This window comes from Oreochromis aureus, linkage group 3 (genome assembly GCF_013358895.1).
Source record: "Oreochromis aureus strain Israel breed Guangdong linkage group 3, ZZ_aureus, whole genome shotgun sequence".
In the NCBI taxonomy this organism is placed as follows: domain Eukaryota; kingdom Metazoa; phylum Chordata; class Actinopteri; order Cichliformes; family Cichlidae; genus Oreochromis; species Oreochromis aureus.
The window spans coordinates 113,453,835-113,478,866 of NC_052944.1; the positions used below are offsets into that span (position 1 = coordinate 113,453,835).

The window sequence follows — 25,032 nt, forward strand, 5'->3', positions numbered from 1 at the left end:
TGACCTCATGTTCATCATTGACCTCTGCAGTCCCTCCCTCTGTGATGTAGAGCTCTGTGTAGATCTGATTCAGAAGGGTTGGGTTTCCTGCTTTAGCGATCCCCTCAAACACACACTGGAACTTCTTCTTCAGAGTAGATTTAAGGTCATGCTGACAAACAGTAGTACAGAGTTCTAAATCAAAAGAAGAACGATGCAATATGTAAGTTACTGATCAGTAAAATGCACATGACAATTTTAATCAAATACATCATTTTGAGGTTTGGTGCATCTCTTATATTATTAGTAAGTGTTACCTTTATCACTAGCAGCTTAAATATTTAGATAAATCCTCTTACTGTTCTGCAGACGGTCAGCCAGCTCCTCCTGCTTCATTCTTCTCAAAATGTTTAGTGTGATCTTCACAAATGCCTCTCTGCTGCTCCTCCTCTGCTCTCTATTCTCTCCCTCGAACACCTCCTCATACATCCTCTGACTCTCTAAGCATTCTGGGTAATATGGACTCAGAACCTTCTGTATCCTCTTCAGCTCGTTCTTCACAAAAGTGAAGATGTTGTCCTCAAGCAGCTGGAACAGAATACTTTACGAATGACCCAATCAGACTGAAATCATGGAGCCAAACATCAGATCCATGTTGGACACACTGACAATCCACTGGTCTACAAATTGCAGCATGGTCATGAATTTGAACAGATTTCATGTAAAAGTAGTTGTTGTACATGTACAGACCATAAATATGGAGTCCAGCTGTGTTTGATGCTGCTGGGCAGACTGACCACTGGGAACCTCTGAGCTCTTCTGGTCCACTCTGTGGAGGAATCCTGAAGAATTAGTTCAAGCACAGGATAAATATCAAGAAAAAGGCATTTTGACAAACAAACTGACTCAGATAACTCCCTGTAGTGTTAGGATTGAAAATTATTATTTTGTTATTTTATTTATACACAATACAAATGTGCTCATAATTGAGTTGGCGCTCTGTAATTGAGGATTAAAAGCTTTGTCCAACGCTACTGTCTGGATTTGAAATATTGGGAGATGACGTAGAGTGCAGAGGGTTTTGCAACATGCTCACACTGACAATAGTTAAAATAGTCTCTGGGTCAGAGAGTCCAAACAAGATGTCACCGAACCAGACCTCAGGATCAACAGTGGAATAATATTAGATAGCCAAGGCTTCGCAGGGTGTGTTTTTGTGTCTGTCTTTTTGATTCCAGGAAATGGAAGCAGATAGGAGGCTAAGGAGCTTGGAAAGAAAAGCGTCTGAACTTCTTTAAGTTGCTTGAAGACGTTTCACCTCTTATCCGAGAAGCTTCTTCAGTTCTAGGGTCAAATGGTGGTGAGTCCCAGATTTAAGCTCTGTGGGAGTAACCCCCCAAGAGGGACAATGGACCCCCTGTTGATCCTCTACCTAATCACACGAGCCAAGGTGTGAAAATGGGTGTAGGTCACAATCAGCCAGGGTCTCGGGTGAGCTCATTGTGAAACCTAGCCCTACCCTATCATGAGAACACACAGAGAGAGAGGGGGAACAAGAGAACATGGAGCACAGACAGAGCAACCAAGAAAAAAGAGGTACTCAAATAATAAAGACAGCAAAAACTATAAATAACTGACAACACAAAAGACTGGGTCACCGACTGAGGACCCTGACACTGACACCAGTAAGAAGAGTACCACTGTTCATAACACCATTAAAATTAAACCTGTTATGACTGGAGAATTTTCTCAATTTGAAACTTGTCAACCGCACATAGATTGATGTTATCTTCTCTCATTTTTTGCACTATGTGAACAACCTCATATATCAGCAATCCTATTAGATGAATTCAAATAAACTTATTCCAAAACAAGGTAATATTTGTTTGTCTGGTGCACTTTTACATGGCGACACGTCTGTCGACATTGCGTCCGTCAACTTTGCTAGCTTTGCTTTGGCTTTCGCTAGCTTTATCCTTTTCTAGATTATCCCAAAATGCCCTTGGTCTACGTGTGTACAATCGCCAGCTACTTTTAGAAATCAAAGCATCATATGATCTGGCTCTTCAACAAACGGTGACAGGAGATGATTATGGGCCTCCACCACTTTTTGAGCCCCGTATTCTGGCCTATCTATACCGACACTCCTACACCACTTCCTGGAAGAAGGGCCCGAGGAAACGAGGAAAGCGGGCTGGTACACTCATCAAAGTCAAGGCTTTTCTCTGTGCTTCCCGTGGAACTATAGGACCAGGAGAGTAAATCATTACATGGATCCTGCCTGTTGTCCCTGGAGCTTTCAGCTTTTTATTTCCTAAGCGGCCTCGGACCCGTGGATGCGGTGTGGACCACAGAAATCTTCGCAAGCTTGCCAGAGCATCAGATGCTAGGATCTACGCCCTTCCAATGGCTCTACTAAATGTAAGATCTTTAGCAAACAATTTGTTTATATTAAACGACTTCCTAAAGTCACAACAGCTGTACTTTCTGTTTCTGACAGAAACATGGCTTCAACCGGGTGAGTCTGTAGCTTTTTCGGAACTGGTTCCTCCTAATTGCTCATTCTTCAGCCTCCCTCAGTCCTCTGGTGGGGGGGGGAGGCTTAGCCACCGTGTTCAACACTCGATTTCATTGCCATCAAACATTACAGCACTATTCATTTTCTAGTTTTCAACTCCAGCTATTTGAGTTACACCTGAACTCTACTGCGCCTTTGTTGTGTGCCCTCATATACCGTCCTCCCAAGTTCAGTGTCTTGCCTGGTTCTCTGTGTCTGTAAGTTTCCTGTTTTATTCTGAAGGTCTTTGTCTCATGTGAGTGTGTTCAGAATATGTTTCCCCTGTCTCGTCAGCCCTGATTTCTCCCAGGTGTGTTCCCCTCCTGTCTGTCATCCCTTGATTACTGCTGTGTGTATTTAAGCCCTGTGTGTTCTCCTGCCTGTTGCTGGTTTGTCTGTGTTAGTCCCCTCTGTCATCCTGAGTGGTTTCCCTGCATCTGTTTGCATCTCTCTGTCCTTCACCCTGTTTGGTTATCATTTCAGGTTTGTTCTTTAGTTTTCCCAGTTTAGATTTCCTCAGTTGCCCCTCATACCCCCTCTGCCTGTTCGTGTCATTCTGCCACTTTGAAAATAAACGTTCACTCATATGTTCCGTGCTCTCCTTGCGTTTTGGGTCCTTTAATAATTCCACATGGCTCATCCCACGAGCTGTGACACTTGACTGCGATAGTTCGTAACCTAAGATCATCACACTGCCCCTTTGATTGTCTCTCCCCAAGCTTGCTTAAAAACACTTTTAATACTGTTGGGCCTTTTATCCTGAGATTAATTAATACGTCCCTTGCTACAGGCTGTGTCCCATCATGCCTTAAACAAGCTATAGTCCAGCCTCTTCTTAAAAAACATAACCTGGACCCAACTGTTGTGTCTAATTACAGCCAAAAGTGGTGTACTTACAGTTGCAGGCCCACCTTGATTTTAACAAGATCTCTGAAAAATTTCAATCTGGTTTTAAATCACTACATAGTGAGAGAGGCGGAACTTTTAAGAATTTTTAATAATAATTTATAATTTATTTTTTTTTTTTAATAATTTTGATATTCTTTTAACCCTGGACTCTGGCAGCCCTGCTGCTCTTTTACTGTTAGACCTGTCAGCAGCTTTTGACACGGTCGACCATGACATCCCGTTATCACGGCTAGAATTTCATGCCGGCCTAAAAGGACTGCCCTCCTGTGGTTTCGGTCCTACTTGTCAGAAAGGTCTTTTTACGTCAATATGGGCCCCCATAGTTTGTGTACAAACAGACTCAATGACAGCTTTTACAAAAGGGCAATTGATTATGGAAATGTTTCGTCACTCATCCAAGTGACTTCTTAAGTCTCAGCTGACTGCAGGTTTCCCCAAACCTTATAAACAGTATATTTCCATAACGACTGAAACTAGCACCACTGAATGAAAATGTCTGCTTCAGCTGTAGGTCAACAATCCTCACATCACATCTGAGTAATAACAATCTCTGGAAATGACAAGAACATTCTCCAATCATTTTATTAACTTTGCCTGTGTTATGAACAAACATCAGAATTTTCATATCTGTAATGTAATATAATATAATATAATATGATATAATATAATATTTTGTGTGTTTAAGTTTGATTTTTTTTTTTTCTGTCAGTATAAATTGATGTAACTAATAGATTGTTGTGTGAAAAATAATACTCAATGTTTAATCTTTTTCCCTTGTTGGTAGTGGCTCCTAAGAGACCAGTTAATTTGAACAGTAAATCTTGAACACTGGCAGTGTACAGTCGTGGCCAAAAGTTTTGAGAATGACACAAATATTAGATTTCACAAAGTTTGCTGCTAAACTGCTTTTAGATCTTTGTTTCAGTTGTTTCTGTGATGTACTGAAATATAATTACAAGCACTTCATACGTTTCAAAGGCTTTTATCGACAATTACATGACATTTACATGCAAAGAGTCAGTATTTGCAGTGTTGGCCCTTCTTTTCAGGACCTCTACAATTCGACTGGGCATGCTCTCAATCAACTTCTGGGCCAAATCCTGACTGATAGCAACCCATTCTTTCATAATCACTTCTTAGAGTTTGTCAGAATTAGTGGGTTTTTGTTTGTCCACCCGCCTCTTGAGGATTGACCACAAGTTCTCAATGGGATTAAGATCAGGGGAGTTTCAGGCCATGGACCCAAAATGATGTGGTCCCGAGCCACTTAGTTATGACTTTTGCCTTATGGTACGGTGCTCCATCGTGCTGGAAAATGCATTGTTCTTCACCAAACTGTTGTTGGATTGTTGGAAGAAGTTGCTGTTGGAGGGTGTTTTGGTACCATTCTTTATTCATGGGTGTGTTTTGGGGCAAAATTGTGAGTGAGCCCATTCCTTGGATGAGAAGCAACCCCACACATGAATGGTCTCAGGATGCTTTACTGTTGGCATGACACAGGAATGATGGTAGCGCTCACCTTTTCTTCTCCGGACAAGCCTTTTTCCAGATGCCCCAAACAATCGGAAAGAGGCTTCATCGGAGAATATGACTTTACCCCAGTCCTCGGCAGTCCATTCACCATACTTTCTGCAGAAGATCAATCTGTCCCTGATGGTTTTTTTGAGAGAAGTGGCTTCTTTGCTGCCCTTCTTGACACCAGGCCATCTTCCAAAAGTCACTATGCACCATGGTTAACAATGGAAGGACAATGATTTCAAACATCACCTCTCCTTTTAACATGTCAGGTCTGCCATTATAACCCAATCAGCCTGACATAATGATCTCCAGCCTTGTGCTCGTCAACATTCTCACCTGAGTTAACAAGGCGATTACTGAAATGATCTCAGCAGGTTCTTGAATGACAGCAATGAAATGCAGTGGAAAGGTTTTTTGGGATTAAGTTAATTTTCATGGCAAAGAAGGACTATGCAATTCATCTGATCACTCTTCATAACATTCTGGAGTGCAAGAATGTTAAGCAGCAACTTTTCTAATTTCCAATATTTATGTGATTCTCAAAGCTTTTTGCCACAACTGTATAACATAGAAACACTACGTTAACTGCTACAGCATACTGCTTTGGTTCATGTTAGAAGAAGCATATATGTGAGGGTTTTTTTTTGGTATCTTCACAGTGTACATTAACTTCACTTGTTTACTAAGACTGACAGGTTGTCAGACAGCCCCACCTGTAAAATGGTGCACTACCTGCTATTGATTACTTCCTGTTTGCTGAAGTGGATTTTCAGTTGTTTAGAAACCAAAGTCTTGTTTTTAAGAGACAGTTTAAATGGGATTGAGGGAATGATGTGTTTGCACTGCAGTTTATATCCAACAACATCAAGCAGTTAAATCAAAGAGTTCATGTTACTAACAGCTCACCTCTCTGCAGCAGATGTCTGCTGGTCATTAAAATGAATGAGGCGATCATTAGACCAGTCACTCTTTAAGGACACAGAGCTGGGTGTAGGTCCAGGTTTAAGTCTCCGAAGCCTCCTAAAAAAAAAAAAAAGCCCCCTTCAATAAATACCTCTTATGAATATTTAATGAAAATGTGAACTGTATAAACTGATAAAAATTTTAAATAATTGAATATTGACATGAACTTACGTTTTACCAGATGACTTTTTCTCCCCTAAATTACTAAACAAATCCTTCATCCGTTTGTTCTTAGATGACACAGAGCTGGGTGGAGGTCCAGGTGGGTTCCTGTGAATAATGATGGAGCAGTGATGTGAGTGCTGAGCTGTGACATGGAGAAGAGTCATGGACAGTTAGAGATGGTCATCTCACCTCTGAGCTTTGGTCTGGCTCTCATGTTCCCCACACAGAGTGCTTTTAGAGGGAGGGACTCCCTCCTCTCTGTCCTCACACTGATCCATGCTGCTCAATTCAGCTCACACACACTTTCTACCTGCAGAGGAAACACAAATCATTCATGTGCACATCAACTGAAATCCTCCTTTCCATCATGTGTGCTGTCCAAATATCAGCTGCTTCTTTCCTGCTTCATCTCAGTGTCAGCTGAATGCAGTCAGACAGCAGTGTGAGGCAGAGGAAGCTGCCATCAGCTGCTCTACTATCAGTCCACTAGATGGAGCCGTGAAGCACACACGATGCATTCACTGACATACAACAACAGTCAGCACTGATAGAATTATGATGTTTATGATTATGGAATATTTATTTCAGTACTGTTCATTATCAACTTCTCAGATCATTCCAGAGTAAATTAATGAACACATTACTGTTTACTTTAGTTTTTCCTAATTTCTCATTAATGCTCATTTTTGCATTAACAGGACTTTTATTCTTCTGTTATAGTTGCTAAAGTAACACACACACACACACACACACACACACACACACACACACACACACACACACACGCACGCTCGTCCTCTGTGGACTCTCAGTGAACTCACAAAGTACGAATTATAAGTGCACAAACACGAACCTAGCTCAGAATGGTGGACTAACTACAGTGGGACTTCAGCAAATCCTCAAAGCCTCCATAAATCTATCTACAGGATCATTGCAGACTGACAGCAGTGGTCAGAAGGAACCAGCGGGGGCATTCACTGAGTCCTGTTAAATATTCTCCATGAATCCTGGAGAATATTTAACCAACAAACATGAACTCTGATCCTTCATAAAACAACTTCGGAGTCAAACTGGAGACCAGACTCTGAAGCAGGTCCTCATATCAGGACTCCAGTTTGGTAGTTTGGCTGTGAGCCTGTTCAGAGTCCACATGAACATTGAGTGTGATTAAACATCACAGCACAGTCACACTTCTTCTGTTAAAGAAGATGAAACAGTGGCAGATGTGTGAAGAACATTTCATGATGTTGGTACCGGCCTGCAGCACAGTCTGATGAAGACGCCCACACAGACTGTTAGTCTGAAGTGACGTGAGGAGAACAAACCTGCACACTCTGTTTGAAAGGCTCTGAGCTGGATGTTGGAGACTTTGTTGTTGCTTTGGAGTCTTTATCCAACACCAGGCGTCAGAGATGAAACCAGTCTTCGTGTGTTCTCCGCAGAAACACACTAACAAACAAAGAGCAGCTGCTCTGTGATGAAGAGGAGACCTCAGAGACTGGAATGAAAGTTGCACTTACTCAGCTTCTTCCCATGAACGTCTTCACTCTGCAGCTCTGCTGTCTGGACCAGGTCTGTGTAGAAACAGAGAAAATCCTCTGCTTCTTCTCCGTCATCAGTCCTCTGTGTCTACAGGCTGCGTCACATTAAACACTTCACACCATAAAAGATTCTTAAGTTTCTGTTGACAGGGCAAAGATCAGCTACCGTACACTAATATTAAATCAGTTTGATTAATAGTTAACCTGCAGCAGGTTTCTGCTCCGACTCTGAGACCTTGAAGAAACCTGGGAACAAATAATGTGATGTGCGTGTGTCTTCATGTTGTAGATTTTATTATATACTGTATCTCTGTATACACTGGACATATACTATGTCATTATAATCACATATACTCACATATATACTATGTAATCATTTATACTTGTATACACTACATATACCTACACTAGAATCACTGGAATATATTGGAATCACTGTGTTAAGCGTTTAACCATATTCAAATCACAAAACCCACATAGGCCAAGTATTATCAACAACTATTTTTAAAAGTCTGTGCCACTTCGTTCTATAAGCACCAAACAAAGGGTTAACTAAACTTGGTACTACTGAGGATGCACCTGGGACCTCTCTCTGCCTGTCTTCCCTGCTCAAACTGGTGAAAACCCTTCTTTAACAAATATTGTAGCCTATCTTTGGCAAACCCGACAAAGTTGTCAAGAGGATTAAATGTTTTTACTGTGCTGCTGGCGTTGCACCTGTTGTTTTGACAACTTTTGAACTGTCCATAAAACTGTTAAAATGGACCCAATTAAAAATGATGGATCACAAGGGAATTGTCGTGGAAGTTTAATTAACAAAGTCCGCAGACTCAGTCAGCTGTAATTAATACCTTTTAATATAATGCGCATGAGAGAGATGGCATCCAGTGGGGCCGCTGTCATGCAGTCTCAAAAGAAAAACATAGCCCTTCTTTAAGTGCAGGGTAGACAAAGACATTCCACAGTCCTTGAGATGGGGCAATGTGTAATTAACCACCAACTAAAGAATTACATCCCAAATCCTCCCCCCTTCCTGAGATAAGGAGAAGGAGTTTCATTATCTGTCTAACCTCCCATGAACCATACCCCACTGTGTGTGTGGAAACATAAAACACAGATGTAATGCTATTCTATATGTATATGACTAAGTTACACAAAAGGTGCTATGGTCAAAACATGTGATCAATACATAAAATAAACAAATTTCCATTACTAAATAGTGCCCAGAAAGTAATGTAACACATGTCAGAGTATAAAACAGAACAAAATACATGTAGAATTGACAACTGATTGGGGAAAAGTACTGACAAACATATTACATTGATAATTAGTGTAATATCAGCATTTGCAGAATTGGGAAAATACCTATAGTTTAAACTTAAACCTTTAAAAGACAAAGACTGGAAAGTTACCCAGCAAATGGATGAGCTTTTTACCAGCTTTTTACTGCGTGTCACTTTGTGTGTCTCTGCTATTTGTGCTTAAAGGCTCTACACCCCATGGTATGCTTGTTGCTTTGCTATGTGTTGGCAATGTAATGTTTTGCTGTTCATATGACACTGTTTATGAAATTCTGTTTTAAGAATTCGATTCTTTTCCAAACAATCTTATTGAGTGATTTGATTTGATTTGATTTGGATCTAAAAAGAGGGATCTCCATTCCATTGGTGAGATAAAGTTTTCATGTTGGTTTTAAAATTTGCAACCCTACATGCAAGTTTCAGGACTGTGAGGATTAGACACCATTAAAGAGTCTGAAACTCGAAAGTCAAAGGTCAGCTGCCTTTACATTAACCTGCAGCAAATGTTCCTCAGTCTATGGGTGTGTCCCAATTCAGGGTCTGCATCCTTGGAGGACACGGCCTTCGAGGTCTACGTGGGCCGCGTTCTTGAAGACCGAGAAGGCCGGAAGTGCAAGGCTTGTGAAATGGGACGGTCTAGCCTCCGTCGCGCTGCTCAGGTTGCAACCATAACACTAACCGCTGGAAATGTTTCATACAGCATTGTTTGACAGAAATGAAGGAGAAAGTCTTTTGTTCGTCTGTCTGTTTTTTATATGAGCTTTGTTTGATTTCAATAAGTATCTGAGGCTGAGACCACAGGACTGTAAAACATGATTGTTGGGCTTCATTTCTGTACAACAGTCATTTAAGATTAGCTAGTAAATAACAATTAGCTAATGTTGTTCATGAGACTTGTGGAATTACAGGGATTATTTTACATAACCATCATCTTATCATTGCATTAATTATCATTTCATCAAAGTGTTTATTGAAGCTGCTGGCATTATGTTATAATTTATATTATAGGGGTTATCATAATCAAATATTAACATGTTTATTACGGGTGCAGTTATAACTACTGTAAAATGATTGAGTTAAATATATATGTATCATAACTCATATGCTGAGTATATTGGTACAGTAAAATAGTAGCTGAGCAAAGGCCTGAATGTATTCAGCTTCTTGTGGTATTTGAGTTTGCTTAGTTACAGGTGACGGAAGGATGTCCAGTCCATGGTGACCTCAAAGGCCTTAGGTCATCACTATATTCGGAAGAGTATGCCACAAGGAGGAACCTCTATGTTGCAGTTAATTCTTAAAATACATGAATGTTCTGTACATGCAAATTATGTGCTTGTAAACGCAAGAAGGGGCGTTACAATACCCTGATGTTATAAAAGCAATCTAGAGTGTATTTTGGGTAGAGATGTACAACTGTTTTGCAGTTTGCACCTCTCCACGCTGCGTGTATTCATTAAAATCAATTGTTTGATTGACCTCTTCTGGACCATGATTGTTTTACTCTCGTCCTCAATTTCGAACCCATAACATTTGGTGCATTGGCCGAGGTTGAGTAGAGAGAGTTGGAGGTTGAGACTGAGAGGGTCCAAGGTGCTCAAACAGGCAGACACGAGTCAGTGGTCGAAGTGAGTGGACACAAGCCGGCTTATTGAAAGGTAAGGCACTACCTGTTGAATTATTTCCAAACAGTGCTGAATTGGTTCTGACAAAATTGAAAGTCTACTCACTGAAAATTACTGGTAAAGGTCTGTTTTGATTTTGGTGAAAATCTCATGAGAAGTTGAAGTTGAAGTAAGGAATAAGAAAAAGAGTAAAAGTGAGTTAGAGTCTCACTAAAGGTATCGGGTTAAAGTCCCAAAGGAATAAGAAAAAGAGTAAAAGTGAGTTAGAGTCTCACTAAAGGTACCGGGTTAAAGTCCCAAAGGAATAAGAATAAAGAGGATTTAGAATAAAGAGAATTTAGAATAATAGGTAATTGGTGAAGTTTGTGACATTAAAGTCTCAATTGAATATAAAGCCGGGCTTGGACACCGATATGGTGGGTTTGTGATTTTTGGGGTGTCTTCAAAATAATTAAATTGTATAGAACGGGACTCTGGGAGTCTAACAAGTGCATTTGTCGGAAGGTGACGCTTCCAATTTGGTCGGTGACGACCGCCATTTTCCTCGGGGAGGGATAGTTCACTTGGCAAGTGTGGAGAACAACGACACTCCAAAATAGCCACTGACTGGGTCAGTTTACCGTCCGGGACGGTGGTTTGCACTTTTTTGGTCAGTAGAAACCGGGTTTCGGGCGTGTAACTTTTAACTTAAAACTTCGGGGAAGCCTGGGATGTGAAATGTCCCCAAAACAGAGCTTCTCGGCAGGGGTTGAGTTGGTTGACGCTTTTAAATTGTGTAGGGTCTTAGATATGTGACCACGCCCGGGGCCGAGACTGGTTAAATTGATGACAAAAACTCAGGGAGTTTATCGGTCGGACCGTTAATTTAAAAATTGTCTAAATTGTGTAGGTTTTGAAATGAGAGGCCTAAAATCTGTGCAGTGGTAATCATAGGACGTCTGTGTAAATATATTAAGAGAAGATACAACTTGTCTGAGTCTGAGAGTCAGGCTGGTATTATTTTTAGATTGTGTGTGTGTGTGTGAGAATGCAAATAAGGCAGCTGAGAGGTCAATAGAGTATGAGGAAGTTAATAGAGACTGCTAGACAGTGCTGATGGCTGTATTTAAGACGCTGGATTTGTTTATCACAATATTGTAAGTAAAGTTTTATTTCTTGCCATGACTGTATGACTTTTGCGGGGTTTTGAGATAGGATACATAAACTGTTGATACTTAAGACCGTTACCTGGGTTCTGAGAACTGAAATTCAATTTGAGATAATTTAATTAATAAAGATGTCTGTAAGCGATGTGTGTTTTGGGGTGTCAAGTAAGATGTTTTAGGATTTTAGATGGGTTTTGTTTCAGTTTGAGATAATATATACAGTTACATTTTCTGTGTGTGTGTTGTTGAGTGACAACATGCGCAGTTTAAATTGGGCGTTGTTCCTTCCTCTTTTAGTTTTAAAACATAAAGGCTGTGAGATTAAAAATTACTGTGAGTAACGGTTTGACTTTTGACTAGGGAAATAATATGCTTACTTTTGGGTTTATGAAGATCTCGTAACAATCTGGGGAGATGCGGGGTAAAAGAGTGAGCTCGGACGAAGGGGTCCGAGAAAAGAACACCGTGAGTTGAGCAAGGTGTTTTAACTGACTCAGGATTTCAGAGAATCGAGGCAGCTGTGATCTTGAGTTTTAAGGGTAAGTTGATTTTAAAGGAAAATCAATGTTTACCATGTTGAAGTAATTCTGATGATATTACTAGATGTGTTGTGATACAAGTGAAGAATAAGTTGTGTAAAGGTGAACACACGATTGTGTTGAGATGTATGGATCGGCTGCGGTCCACCTGATAAGTTAATACTGGGTAAACTGAGACAATAAACTGTTTTAAATCTTCACTGGCTGCAGTGAGATACGTGTGCTGAAGATTACTGGACCCGGCGAGGTCCATATGATGAAGTTCTTGGGGAGATAAATGACAGAAACAGTTTCTGAATTTTGAGGAGAATTCTGAAGCACTGAGGTTGAATTTTCTCTGTGCTTGGTGTGCTGTGTGGAGTTATATCAGAGTTATAAGTCCAAAGGTTATGACCTGGAGGTCATTCATGGTGTTTAAAGAAGAACAGGAATTAGAAAAGGATATTTAATGTCATATTTTTTGTAAATTGAGGAAAACTCACCACATGTGTTCACCTCTTTTCATTTAAAGGGACACAGACATTAACACACACACAGTACTTGGGTGTGAGTTACTTCCTCTTTTAATTTTAAACTGCAACACGTGTTCATTGAACTAGAATTTCAGCAGTGGATGAGATAGGATTTAGGTTAGGGCTAGTCAAAGATAAAGATGACTTTTATCAGTCCCACCGGTGGGAAATTTGTTTTGTTAAAGCAAAAGTGCAAAGTTATGCAGCAGAAATTAGAAAACACTGGAATGCAATAAAATAAAGTAGAATAGAATAAAATAGAATACCAATACTATATACAGCTGAGTAAGAAAATACAAAATACAACTTTGTCAAAGAAAGAATTGCACATATAGCAGTCTTATTGCACGTATGAGGGTTCTGGTAAAGTACTAGTTCTGGTAAAAGTAAAAACTTAGGTTTAAAGTTTTATGCCCTGGAGGCCAAGAGTCGTGTGTAGAGAAGAACATGACTTGAAACGGACATTTAAGGTCACATTTTGTCTAAGATGGGAGAATTGTCCCATATGTGTTTATTTCTCTTCTTTTTAAGAGGACAGACGCACTGAGTGTTGTCTACTTGCTCTTTCTGATTCTCAGCAAGCATGTTTGATAAAATACTCTTAGGAAAGCGTATTTTGAGTGCTTCTAAGTGTGTGAATGTTGTGAGTACTTGATTTGAATGATTCTGTGTGATTTGTACAAAATAATAAATAAGTAATAATAACTCATAGGAGAGTGCGTGAATAGAGGAGGCCTGAGAGGTGTGTGTGCGTCAAACAGGAAGTCTGATTATAGCTGGGAGAGACGTTGCAGCATGAAAACAGAGCAATTAGAGACTGAATGTCTTAAGAAAAAGTAATAAAATATATTAATTACATGTTTTAGAAAAAGAAAGACTGAGAAAATAAATACATGAACTAACAATTACATTAATGAATAGAAAACACACGTACACAAATTGTTACAGGTGAAATGTTGGGAATAATCAAGAAGTGAGATAGCTTAATATACTGATGAAATGAAGAAAGCAGCTTACACTCCTTTGATTTCCAGAGTCAGTGTGTCCCTCCTCATAGCACCCGTGCCCAGTTGGCCCCGTATCAGGCGAAGCATGGAAGGCTGGACAGCCCATGACGGGTAAGATCCCACCTCGAAACCCTGGGACAACCTAAGGCAAGGCGCAGTCACGATTGCTTGAACCTAGGTCCCTAAGTGAGCTTGGACTCACTGGAGGAGATGGGACTTCAAGGGTAAAGCCGCTGGGGCAGAGGGGGAAACGTCATTAACAATGACGAGTGATGAGCTGAAGAGGGGAGACACTCACTGTCTTTCAGGGTGAATTGTTCCCTGAACCTGAAAATCAAGCTTTAACTTCTGGCTGAGGACAAGGAATGTTGTTATTTAAGGAGGAGATCAAATTTGGGAAAGAGAAAAACTGACTGTTTAAGTGGAACCTTGTGAGGGAGTCTGAAAAACCACGAAAAGAAACATATACACAATCACACACACAAATAGAAAATGCATTAACCTTAGAATACAAAAGAGCTCATGAAGATCAGATAGCAGGTTTAGCATAGGAGTCTGTTTATCATCTTGTCCAACTCGCTTAGTGTGTAGTAAGTTTTCAGAAGAGAAAATTTAGAATTTAGTGATGATGGTGTGCAAGTTGTGTGGTGTTTAACGAGATTTTCTGTGTTTTGAGCAGGTGAAATTATGTTAAGTTGACCTGAGAGAGTCAGGACCTTGAAGAACTTGTGGCAAAATGTTCTGTGTTTAAGATTGTTGAGGTTGTTGTTGTAGTGATGGGTTACTTCTATCGGTTACATTTGTGTTGTTTTCTTATTTTAATAGAGGGAGTTTTATCAAATATGCACATGTCTAAGGGGTCCATCATTTTGTAACAGTGCACTTAGAAAAAACCTGTCAGGTGATTTTGTTTTGTGTTTTGATGAGCTAATAATCAGCTCTCTTCTTCTCATTTTGTTCTAAGCAGGCCTGCAAAAGAGTGGATAACAGCGCTGAAAATTCTCGGTGACCTTCTCCAGATTACAGTAGGCAGAGGAGAAGGCTAAGTCTCTGTCTAAAAGGATTGCCGCGAGCCAATCCAGTCTAAAAGCAGAAAGAACTATTTTCTTAAAAACAAAGTAAAACAAATAAATGAGTTGATGTTGCTGAGAGTGAAGACTGAATATTTGCGAGATAGTCTCCACTGTCAGCAAGACCTGATGTTAATGCGTGTGAGTGAATGTGTGTAAATGGATGGTGACTGGACGGACGAGGCAGACCATAGGTTGGACCGACTGGACACTGAGATAAAGACTGGACTAAGGTTAGACACATGACTGATAACTTTTCTGTTTTAAGTTTTCTTTCTTATAACACAGATTGGATCATAAGTGGGGAAAAACTGAGTATGAAATGTGAAGTTCTGGTTAACATACAGGTTTTTGTTTCTAGGAAGTTCCAAGGATGCAGGCTGTGGATGGAGCCAAGAAAAGATTGGACATAATGATTAATTTGATTTCATTCCTTAAACACAAGTTTGAAGCTCCGGAGCATTTATACATAATATGATAGGACTAAACTTTTCTTTTAATTCCCTAACCTGAGTGAAGGATTTTGAGTTTGTAACACATGAGATGTGTCACAAAAAGGGGGGTGTTAATATATGCGGTTAGCTATATGAAATGTGTTCTTTTAGGGTTACTAAGCAAATTTCTACGTGACCTTTACCTAATAACCTTTGTGATGATAAACTTGTTTACCGACTTGCTCTCTTGTAGAACATACAGATTTAGAAAAGGGGAACTTCAGCTCTGAGTTTAGAGCTTGTAATTAAATGTGGAACTTGAAAAGAGGAAGCAAATTTGGTACAGGACGTACTTGAGATGATCAGACGAGAGAAGGAGAAGGTCAGGAATAGTTAAACTAAGATTGAGAAATTAAATTGGGTGAAAGGGGGTGTAGTAAGTGATTCAGGGCAGCTCACAGCCTGGCGTAAACGCAAGGTGCTGTCACACAGCTTAAGTTATTTGGTTGATTTATTTTATGACAAAATAATAAGGAAATATTAAAAATATACAACACGTTGAGAAGATCTCTTATGTTATATTTTAGTGTTTAACATGGAAGATGCCTCTCTGGAGCTTCTCTCCTGATGCTACTCCACCAAAAGAAGTTTATTTATAGAGACTATGTCAGCTCCCAAACAGACAACAACAAACCAAGACTAGCAAAAAACAATCTGAATATAAATAATAACAAATAAAGAACAATACAGAATCTAGATCTGAACCAAAGAACAAAATAGTGAAATGTGGATTATTGGGTTTTTCTCTGTATATATGAAGCATTTGTAATGTGTATCTGCTCATTATTTCGTTTATGTATTTTAATAATAATAATAATGGCTTGTAGAGGCCAGTTTTACCCCAAACAAGTGCTCAGCCAGACTGAAAAACAGGAAGCTTTAGTGCACAAGACATATTAATAAATATAGACACAAAAGAGGAACTCCCCATATAAACAACGTTCAAAAATGTGTGAAGTATAAAGTACCGAAATAACACTATATAAGTCACAGTTGATGATTCTAATGTTAGAGAGCTCTTGCAACCGGCGTCTGAGCTGTGCAGAGGTCGATGTTGGTCATAACAGTGATGTCTCTATTTACAGGTTGAGTTCATTTTATACACAATGCATAACTGTGCTTGTTTAGAGTTGATGTTCCGTCCAAAAGGGTTTTAAGCTTCACTGGTGAGAGTGTCCAGGTGATACATGTTGAGGGAAGATGAGAACATAGCAGGTTAATTGCACGCACGCTTACAAACACACATGATTTATATATAGGCCAGGCCAGAGGCCTGGACTTGATGCAGCTTTCAACTTTACAGCTCCTAACTTGCAGGAATGGCGGGGAGTGTAATGAATGAATGCAAAACATGCTTACAGACACAAACATGACAGGGGTTTATTTTACAGGGTAAAGGTGGACCACAGGTTGCTTTGTTTCTGCTTAGCAACTACTGAGGTAAATGGTGTTAAAGATAAATATGCAATAAGTGAACAGGAAATGTGTAAGGGTGAGCCGGGTGAAACAAAATGTTGTAGATAATGGAAACTTGTCTAACGGGCATTAACAGTAACCTTTGCATGTTAAGTATATGCTTGAGGCCAAAAGAGGCGTAAATCCAGATAGAAAACTTTGAAGTGTGCTTTTTAGCGGAGATTTAGGCTGACATGGGGATGGTGTGCATTTTACTTGGGTTGTGTTTAATAAGACTAAAAGCGTTGCTCACACACATAAAGAGTATTGAGATTAAATAAAGTTAATATAATGGATAGAGCCCAGAACAGGATAATACATAAGTAAAATCAAATGTAATGTTTGATTTCACTTTTATTGGGAAAATAATTAGCCAAGAAATGTGTATTGACCTCTCCACATACATTGACACTGCGCAACTATGAGTGGGCCATGGAATCAAGAAACTGCTACATATCTGTATTAAACTAGCCAACATAGACTCACCACAAAATGATGTAGGATGTTGCCCTGCAGCGGGGGCAGAAAATAATTTGCAAATCAGGGATGTTATGTTGATTATAATATGCTTACCTATGTAGACACACACACAGAAGGGAAGAATTTCAAAACAAAACAAAAAATAACTTCCCTTATCCTGTCAAGCACAGGAGTAAAATAAAAATCTCTTTGGGCTAAGAAACTTATTAAAATGTTCCTTACTACTACATGTTTATTGTATGCAATGATATTAACCATGGCTGTGTTGTTTACTGTTTATATTTTGTAGGGTACTCCAGACCCCTTGTCTGAACACAGAGGCCAGTCCAGTCCAGCACTTCCTGAGACTGTAGTTGCTAAAACGGGATCGGTAAAAAGACAAAAGCGCGAGGTGTCAGGTAAAGGTGATGAGTGTCTCAGCAGCAATAATGGCATAGAGTTGAATTATGTTAAAGTGTCTACCAGCTCATTCACGTTTGATTTGTGTAACGTCATTAAGTGTACAGGAGCTAATAGTAGTTGGAGAGCGTATGATGTACAGGTCTGCAATCACCCCATGATATGCTTAGGTAAATTTAGTTGATCCAAAGTCTAAGCCGCCGCAGAAAGTTCTATCACCATTCTGACTGATCAGATGCTAACTTTGAGAGCAGTAGCTCAAAAGCAACAGGAACCAAAAGGGAGAGTACTTCTGACCACAGATTACTCTAGACTGGAGCTTAAGGATTTAATTGAGCGTGTCACTGGTTTCAAGGACAGTAACCTCTGGCTTGATTGGGTGGCTCAAAATGCTAGAGAACAACATGTATCTGATTATGTTGCCTGTGCTTTAGCCAGGCCACGTTTGTCTACAGAGCGACTGGGAGCTCCACTCATGCTGATTAGAAACCAGGTAAAGACTATTCCATAACACAACTCGCGAACTTTAGCTGCCAGACATAAGAGACAGATTTTGGCCAAAAGAGGGACCTAGGGTACACATGTTTATGATCCTCGCCTAAACTCACCGACCTGGGTAGACTCCATAGGAGTGCCTAGGGGAGTTCTAGACGAGTACAAGCTGGTAAATCTGATAGCTGCAGGATTTGAGAGTATATTTCTTTGGGTAACGCCTAATCAAAATTTTGACCGCATTAGGTTCACTAAAACCTGCTGAGACTCTCTAACCTCACCAGGGACGCCATGATGGGGTTGGAAGAACAATTGGGTCCGAGTTTGCTGATGGGAGTGTAAAATTAAATGACTCTTGATGTGAGAGGGAGGCGATGCGCCATGTTAGGAGACATGTGATGCACTTTTATCCCTATTAATACTGCCCCAGATGGCTCAGTAACCTGAGCTCTGGTGGGTCTGAAGATTTTGTCTAAAACCATGCATGAGCACTCAGGTATCGAAAATCGCTGGCGTCCTGGATGACATCTGTGTTTGGACAATGGAAAGGTGTGGCTATGTCAGTGATATGTTCATTGGCTGTATTTTTGGGAATGTTGGTCATCGCTGGTTGTTGTATCATTCCTTGTGTAAGAGGACTGTTGGTAAAGGTAATGGGTTGTGAACCCTGGCTGGGTTGAGGGCATCTATAGGATGAACTTAGAACCCATAGAGCCGAGCAGGGAGTGATGCAACACGAAGTGTGGTGACATTCCTGATTGGAATGTCAAAAGAGGGAATTGTGGAATTACAGGGATTATTTTACATAACCATCATCTTATCATTGCATTAATTATCATTTCATCAAAGTGTTTATTGAAGCTGCTGGCATTATGTTATAATTTATATTATAGGGGTTATCATAATCAAATATTAACATGTTTATTACGGGTGCAGTTATAACTACTGTAAAATGATTGAGTTAAATATATATGTATCATAACTCATATGCTGAGTATATTGGTACAGTAAAATAGTAGCTGAGCAAAGGCCTGAATGTATTCAGCTTCTTGTGGTATTTGAGTTTGCTTAGTTACAGGTGACGGAAGGATGTCCAGTCCATGGTGACCTCAAAGGCCTTAGGTCATCACTATATTCGGAAGAGTATGCCACAAGGAGGAACCTCTATGTTGCAGTTAATTCTTAAAATACATGAATGTTCTGTACATGCAAATTATGTGCTTGTAAACGCAAGAAGGGGCGTTACAATACCCTGATGTTATAAAAGCAATCTAGAGTGTATTTTGGGTAGAGATGTACAACTGTTTTGCAGTTTGCACCTCTCCACGCTGCGTGTATTCATTAAAATCAATTGTTTGATTGACCTCTTCTGGACCATGATTGTTTTACTCTCGTCCTCAATTTCGAACCCATAACAGACTAAAGTCAGTGTAAATATAATATGGCCAATATTATTGTTATTATATTAATCATTATTAGTTATTACAGCAGTGAACATGAACTCTGTGTCAAATACTGAGCTTCAGTAAAGATTCAAGTTGCAGTTATTTATATTTCCTATCACCTTAAATCTTCAATCAAAGTCAAGGATCTTTGACAGTGTATATACAGATGTATTATATATAAGAGACAAACATTGTTCTTTTAATATGTTGGCATTACTAAATTTGGCTCAATGCTTACATATATGTGTAAAAAAAATGTACGAGCTGTGATAACTGTTTCTGATAGAATGAAGATCAGACTGATATATTAAATATTTATTGGGTGAGAAAATCAGACCATGTCATAACTGCTTTAAGTCATACAGAATAGATATCAGAGCCTTAAACAAACAAACACTCCTCTTGTAAGACCATAGTGAAGTTTGCTGATGACACTACAATAGTGTGAAGGATATCAGACAACAACAAGTCTCACTACAGAGAGGACGTCCAACATCTAATCAGATGGTGTGGAGACAACGAGCTGGTTCTGAACACTGTCGAAACAAAGGAAATGGTTGTAGACTACAGGAGAGCCAAGAAAACAACACGGCCACGCCTCCACATACATGGTGAGGAAGTTGAGGGTGAATGACATTATCACAAGTCCACGAGAACACAAGTCCACATATTGAGAAACAGCCTCAGAGTCAGTTTGTGCCAGTATTCATTTAGTTTTGGTTGTCAGTGAATTATCAACTAGTAAAAAGCTGCTGCACCAGACAAACCAGTGTTCCATGTTAACTGGTTTTTATGTGAACTGGTTCCATTTGTTCATGTTTTTCACTCTCTGTGTTCCAGATGTTGGCTCTGCAGATTCCTCATTTTTATTGAACGTTTGTCTCCGTTTGTCAGTGTATCTGATATTTGATTAAAGACCTTGGCAAACAAAGCTTTCCAGTTTGTGCCAGTGCAAATGCAGTTACATATCATTATGTTCTTCACACAACAATTATTTTATTTAACTCAGATTAACTGGTGATGGTCGCAGACAGTTGATGGATATTGTGAAAAATGAATCATCTTAAAAAATCAATCTCAGGTGTTCTGGTCAATATCAAACGTCACCACTTTGTATTTGTAATGTTTTATTATAGCTTAAAATAATAAATTAGTTCAGGGTGCTGGGAATTTAATTTTAATTAAATTTAAATACATTTAAAATTAAATTTAATTAATTAAATTTAATTAAATTTAATCCTGAGAATGAGAGTTCACTACAGACACCTCAAACAATAAATATACTTCTCATCTTTACCTTAATCAATCATAATTAATTAATTAATAAATAATAAATTAATAAATAATAATTAATCAAGTACAATGATTGTCTCAAAGACACGTACATCTCACACTGATAAATAAAGCACTTGGCATTAGATGAGTCAGATTGGATACAGGTTTAAGGAACCTGGATGAAATCATGTGTTTCTTGTAGGCTGATCTGCTGCTCAGTGTCCATTGCTCCTCATTTTAAATCCTGTTTATCATCTTCGACTCGGGTCGGTCACTCTGAGGGAAACACAAGTTCCAGCAGCTCTAAGCTCAGGAAACAAACTACATTTACTTATTTTGTGCATGATATTGTGATGATGTTATATTGAACAGCAGCTGCCCACATTAAACTGTGACTATCACCAGGTAACCTGTGTGTTTCCTCAATCAGCAGCAGGTGTTAACCAGCTGACAGGTGAGCAGAGTGTATGCAGGTAGAATGAGGGTCTGTCGAGCTGATCGTTGGTGTCAGGAGGAAAATGTCAGCTTGTTATTAAGTTCTGAATGATGTTACAGAAACACAGAGACACAAGACCAGGCAGAAAATAATTTCTTGAAAAGGAGCTTTAGACACAGACATACTGAAACACTGAGGACAAGACAGACCATGTAATATACTAGAACAGTCTCATAACTAAGAATACAGAGAATAACCTAAACTACACTTGAAGGCAACTTGTTAACAATACTAAAACTTAACATCCTTTCAACATACCTTAGAAATCACAAATCCAGCAATAAACTCAAAATGCTGGGTCACATGACCCAGGACCATGACAAACAGATGCAGCCACATGTTGTATTTGGTACAGATTTGAATTCAGATATATAAAACTGCTCTTCCTGACACAAACACTGAGGCACTTCTCCTTAGCATGAAAACATTGTGAAGCTGACTTCTCTCTGAGTAGAGATGTCAGTGCTGATCAGTAATCAATAAGTAATCAGTGTTTTTTAATAGTAATGTGCCATCTGTTAGCAACAACATACAAACATGTGGTGTACATCTGAACATGTAGTATAGAGAGTATCGGGGAAAAGCATCTACACAGCTGCCTGATGCTTCTTTACTTGTTTGACAGCAGGGGAGGGATCTCCCAACTGAACTGGGAATTGTCACTTGTTTCATTTCATTTTCAAGAGTTTCTGAAATATTTTCTTGATTTCTATTCTATTTCCTGTCTGTTTCAGTGCTTCTTTCATGTTTCTGATTTCTCTCTGTTTCACTTCAGCCAGCTTGATTCTGTCTTGCAGGTTTTGGATGCAGGCTTTCAGTCTGATTCGTTCATTTAACACTTCAACTGTTGTCATCAGTTTTTGAGGATTAGATTTTCCCAAGAAGTCTGTCAGTTGATCCATGTTTGTCTGTGTAAGTTCACATAAATTTCTAAAACTGCATTTTTCTCTTCGGTCTTCATGATGGCAGTTATCAAACAGGAAGTAAACTGGCTGATTCTTCTTATTTTTGGCCATTTAATTTTTGCATCTTCAAGAGCTTTAAAAGCATTTTCAGGTCTGCTTCCATCTGAGTGTGTGATCATAGCTACAATGTTTTTTCTCGTCGCACACGATCACATCTGATGTCTGACTTTTCTTCTTCTCCTCTACAATCGTAAACCAGACTGAGTTGTAATAAACCAGAACGAGATTCTGTGATGTCACTGAAGAGGGTGAAGTAAGAATCAAACACTGAGCTACATCATGTCTGGTCTCACCTGAAGAGTCACAGGTGAAGCACCTGCTGGAGGAGCTGCTGGCCTGAACAGAGGGTATTCTAGAGCAGTGATGTGGCTGATGGAGCTCAGAATCCACACGTCTCTGTTCATGGAGCATAATGGAGACGGAGACAGCAGCTCCTCCCTAACACTTCCTACCTGCTGTGTGAGTCACGCCTGGAGAAATGAACCAAGATGGAGTTGAATGCTTTACAATAAGAACCAATCAGAGAGCCTGTCTGTATTTTTTCCATCATTTATCATCATCGATACTCGTGGATCTCACTCTGGTTACAAATGCAGGTTTTGGATGTTTTTTGAGCTGACTGGTGTATTTGTACCTGCAGGCTTCACACAGCGTGAACACTGAGTGTTCAGACAGGCCTCAAATGTTTCACCCTATAATCTGGAAGAAAAACATATAACACAGTGCACACGTTCATAATAACATGTGAGGATATTAGGGATGCAACAATACCAATTTTTTCAAACCGATCCGATACCGATACTTGGATCTGAGTACTTGCCGATACCGAGTACAAAAACCGATACTTCTACCACACACAAGTTAAACTTAACCAGTAGTAAAGAAACGACCCCAGACAACTCTTTAACACAAACGAAACGACCCCAGACAACTCTTTAACACAAACGAAACGTTTACTGAACGTAAGGGCAGAGACAAATACTGTACAACACATCCCTTTTTTAAACTCAAATGATATTCCAATTCCTTAACCAAATGAAATACACTGTATAAATGAAATAATTCCCTTTCAAATTATATTAAACAACCCAACTTATGTTATCACCTTTTGGTAAGGGACTCACTAATATACACTCCAAAACACGTTATATAAATCCACTAAACACACAATATTCACACATGGGCCCCACACACACTCACATTCACACTTGTTGCAGGCTTGTTTGCTGCTTACGCCGGACGATGGAGAAAAATCCTCTTCTCCCCAGTAAGAGCACAAAAGTCTGACTTACAGTTCCGTTGCTCGGTAGGTCGCCGTTCACCAGTCCCACACTAAATCCACTCCCTGCGGACCCGATGCTGTCTCTGCTACAGCGCGTTAGCCAGTCACTGTCCAGCTCTCCGACAGTCCATAGCGGCTGCCTCCGTGGCGCAGCCAAGCAGTCCGGGCTAGCCTTTAGCCTCGGCGGTCATGGCTGGAAACACAGTTTTCCACGGTGGTGCGACCGTTGAAACAAAAAGTCACTTCACCCACACTCTGTTGCGAAGCTCTCACACGGTCAGCTTTCTAGTCACACACTCTTTTGTACTAGTTAACCTCAGTAAAACTAGCCGAGTCTCTCACTTTGGTTCAGCTAACCTCGTGCATCTCTCCATGCCGTTCTCTTCTGTGAACTGTGAACACCTTATGTGGCGTTCAAGTCCATGGGAATTATGAGTATCTACTCCCAAATTCCCATCCGGGCTACATTAGTATTGGTTCATGGTATCGGTTAACTTTTACGAGTACGAATACGCACACATTTTACAGTATCGGCCCCGATACCGGTGCATCCCTAGAGGATATGCTGCTGTTGTCATGATGAGTGTTTAGTGCTGACACCAAATAACAATCAAAGTTATTCAGGTGAACAGTCAGTGATGAATATGGAGGAACAGGACAGTCACACACATCCAAATAAAGCATGTTGTGTAAATACATAACTATATTGTCGTTACTACTGGTTGTTACAGTTACTTCTTTGTGTTAAATGTTAAAATGGTTTAACAGGCATGTTCCTGTCTCTCTGGTGCAAACAATAAATTGAAAGTGTTTGAGGAACAAAGAGAAACAGAGAAAATCAGCTGATGATCCAGTGAAGACACTCTGAGCAAAGTGACTGAATGAAGCAGAATTTTTATTGAGAATTGACAAAAAAGTGCATAAAGCAGGAGATGATTTAATATGGAAGAACAGAATATGGAGAATTTAAACAAAGTCCAACATGAAAGGAGCCAAATGTTTCCACTCGGCCTGAATCATCAGAAATATTTCCAGTGTGAACACATGAAGAATCCGAGGCATCGACCAGATGGAAGAAGATCACGTTTCAGGACTGGACTCAGAAACACTGAAGAGTCGAAGTTGGATTGAATATTTCTACACTGTGTCTGAGTTCAGTGTCTCCAACATCCTCTGTACTCACTGATTAGAAAGACAACAACATGTCTGTGGATCTGGAGTGACATGTTACTGTCCCACAACCAGTTTACTGAGTCACCATGAGAGGAGCAGCAGAATAAAGCTCACACTGACAACATTAGAACAACTTGACAGAAACACATGTATTTGTGGAAAACACAGAGTTTAGTTTGTGACATCAGAGAATCAGGGAGCTGTTGTCACACTGTTGTACTGATCATTAAACAGCAGGGGGCGTC

The 25,032-nt window shown here is 39.8% G+C and overlaps 1 long non-coding RNA gene across 1 annotated transcript; it reads right to left on the minus strand.

Moving 5' to 3' along the window:
- Positions 1-747: 747 nt before the first annotated feature.
- LOC120437901 lies at positions 748-6,343 on the minus strand. The gene is made up of 4 exons (XR_005611487.1): positions 6,281-6,343; positions 6,098-6,196; positions 5,870-5,983; positions 748-808 (listed from the first exon to the last, which is right to left on the minus strand). It is a non-coding gene; the product is annotated as an uncharacterized LOC120437901 (long non-coding RNA).
- Positions 6,344-25,032: the final 18,689 nt, after the last annotated feature.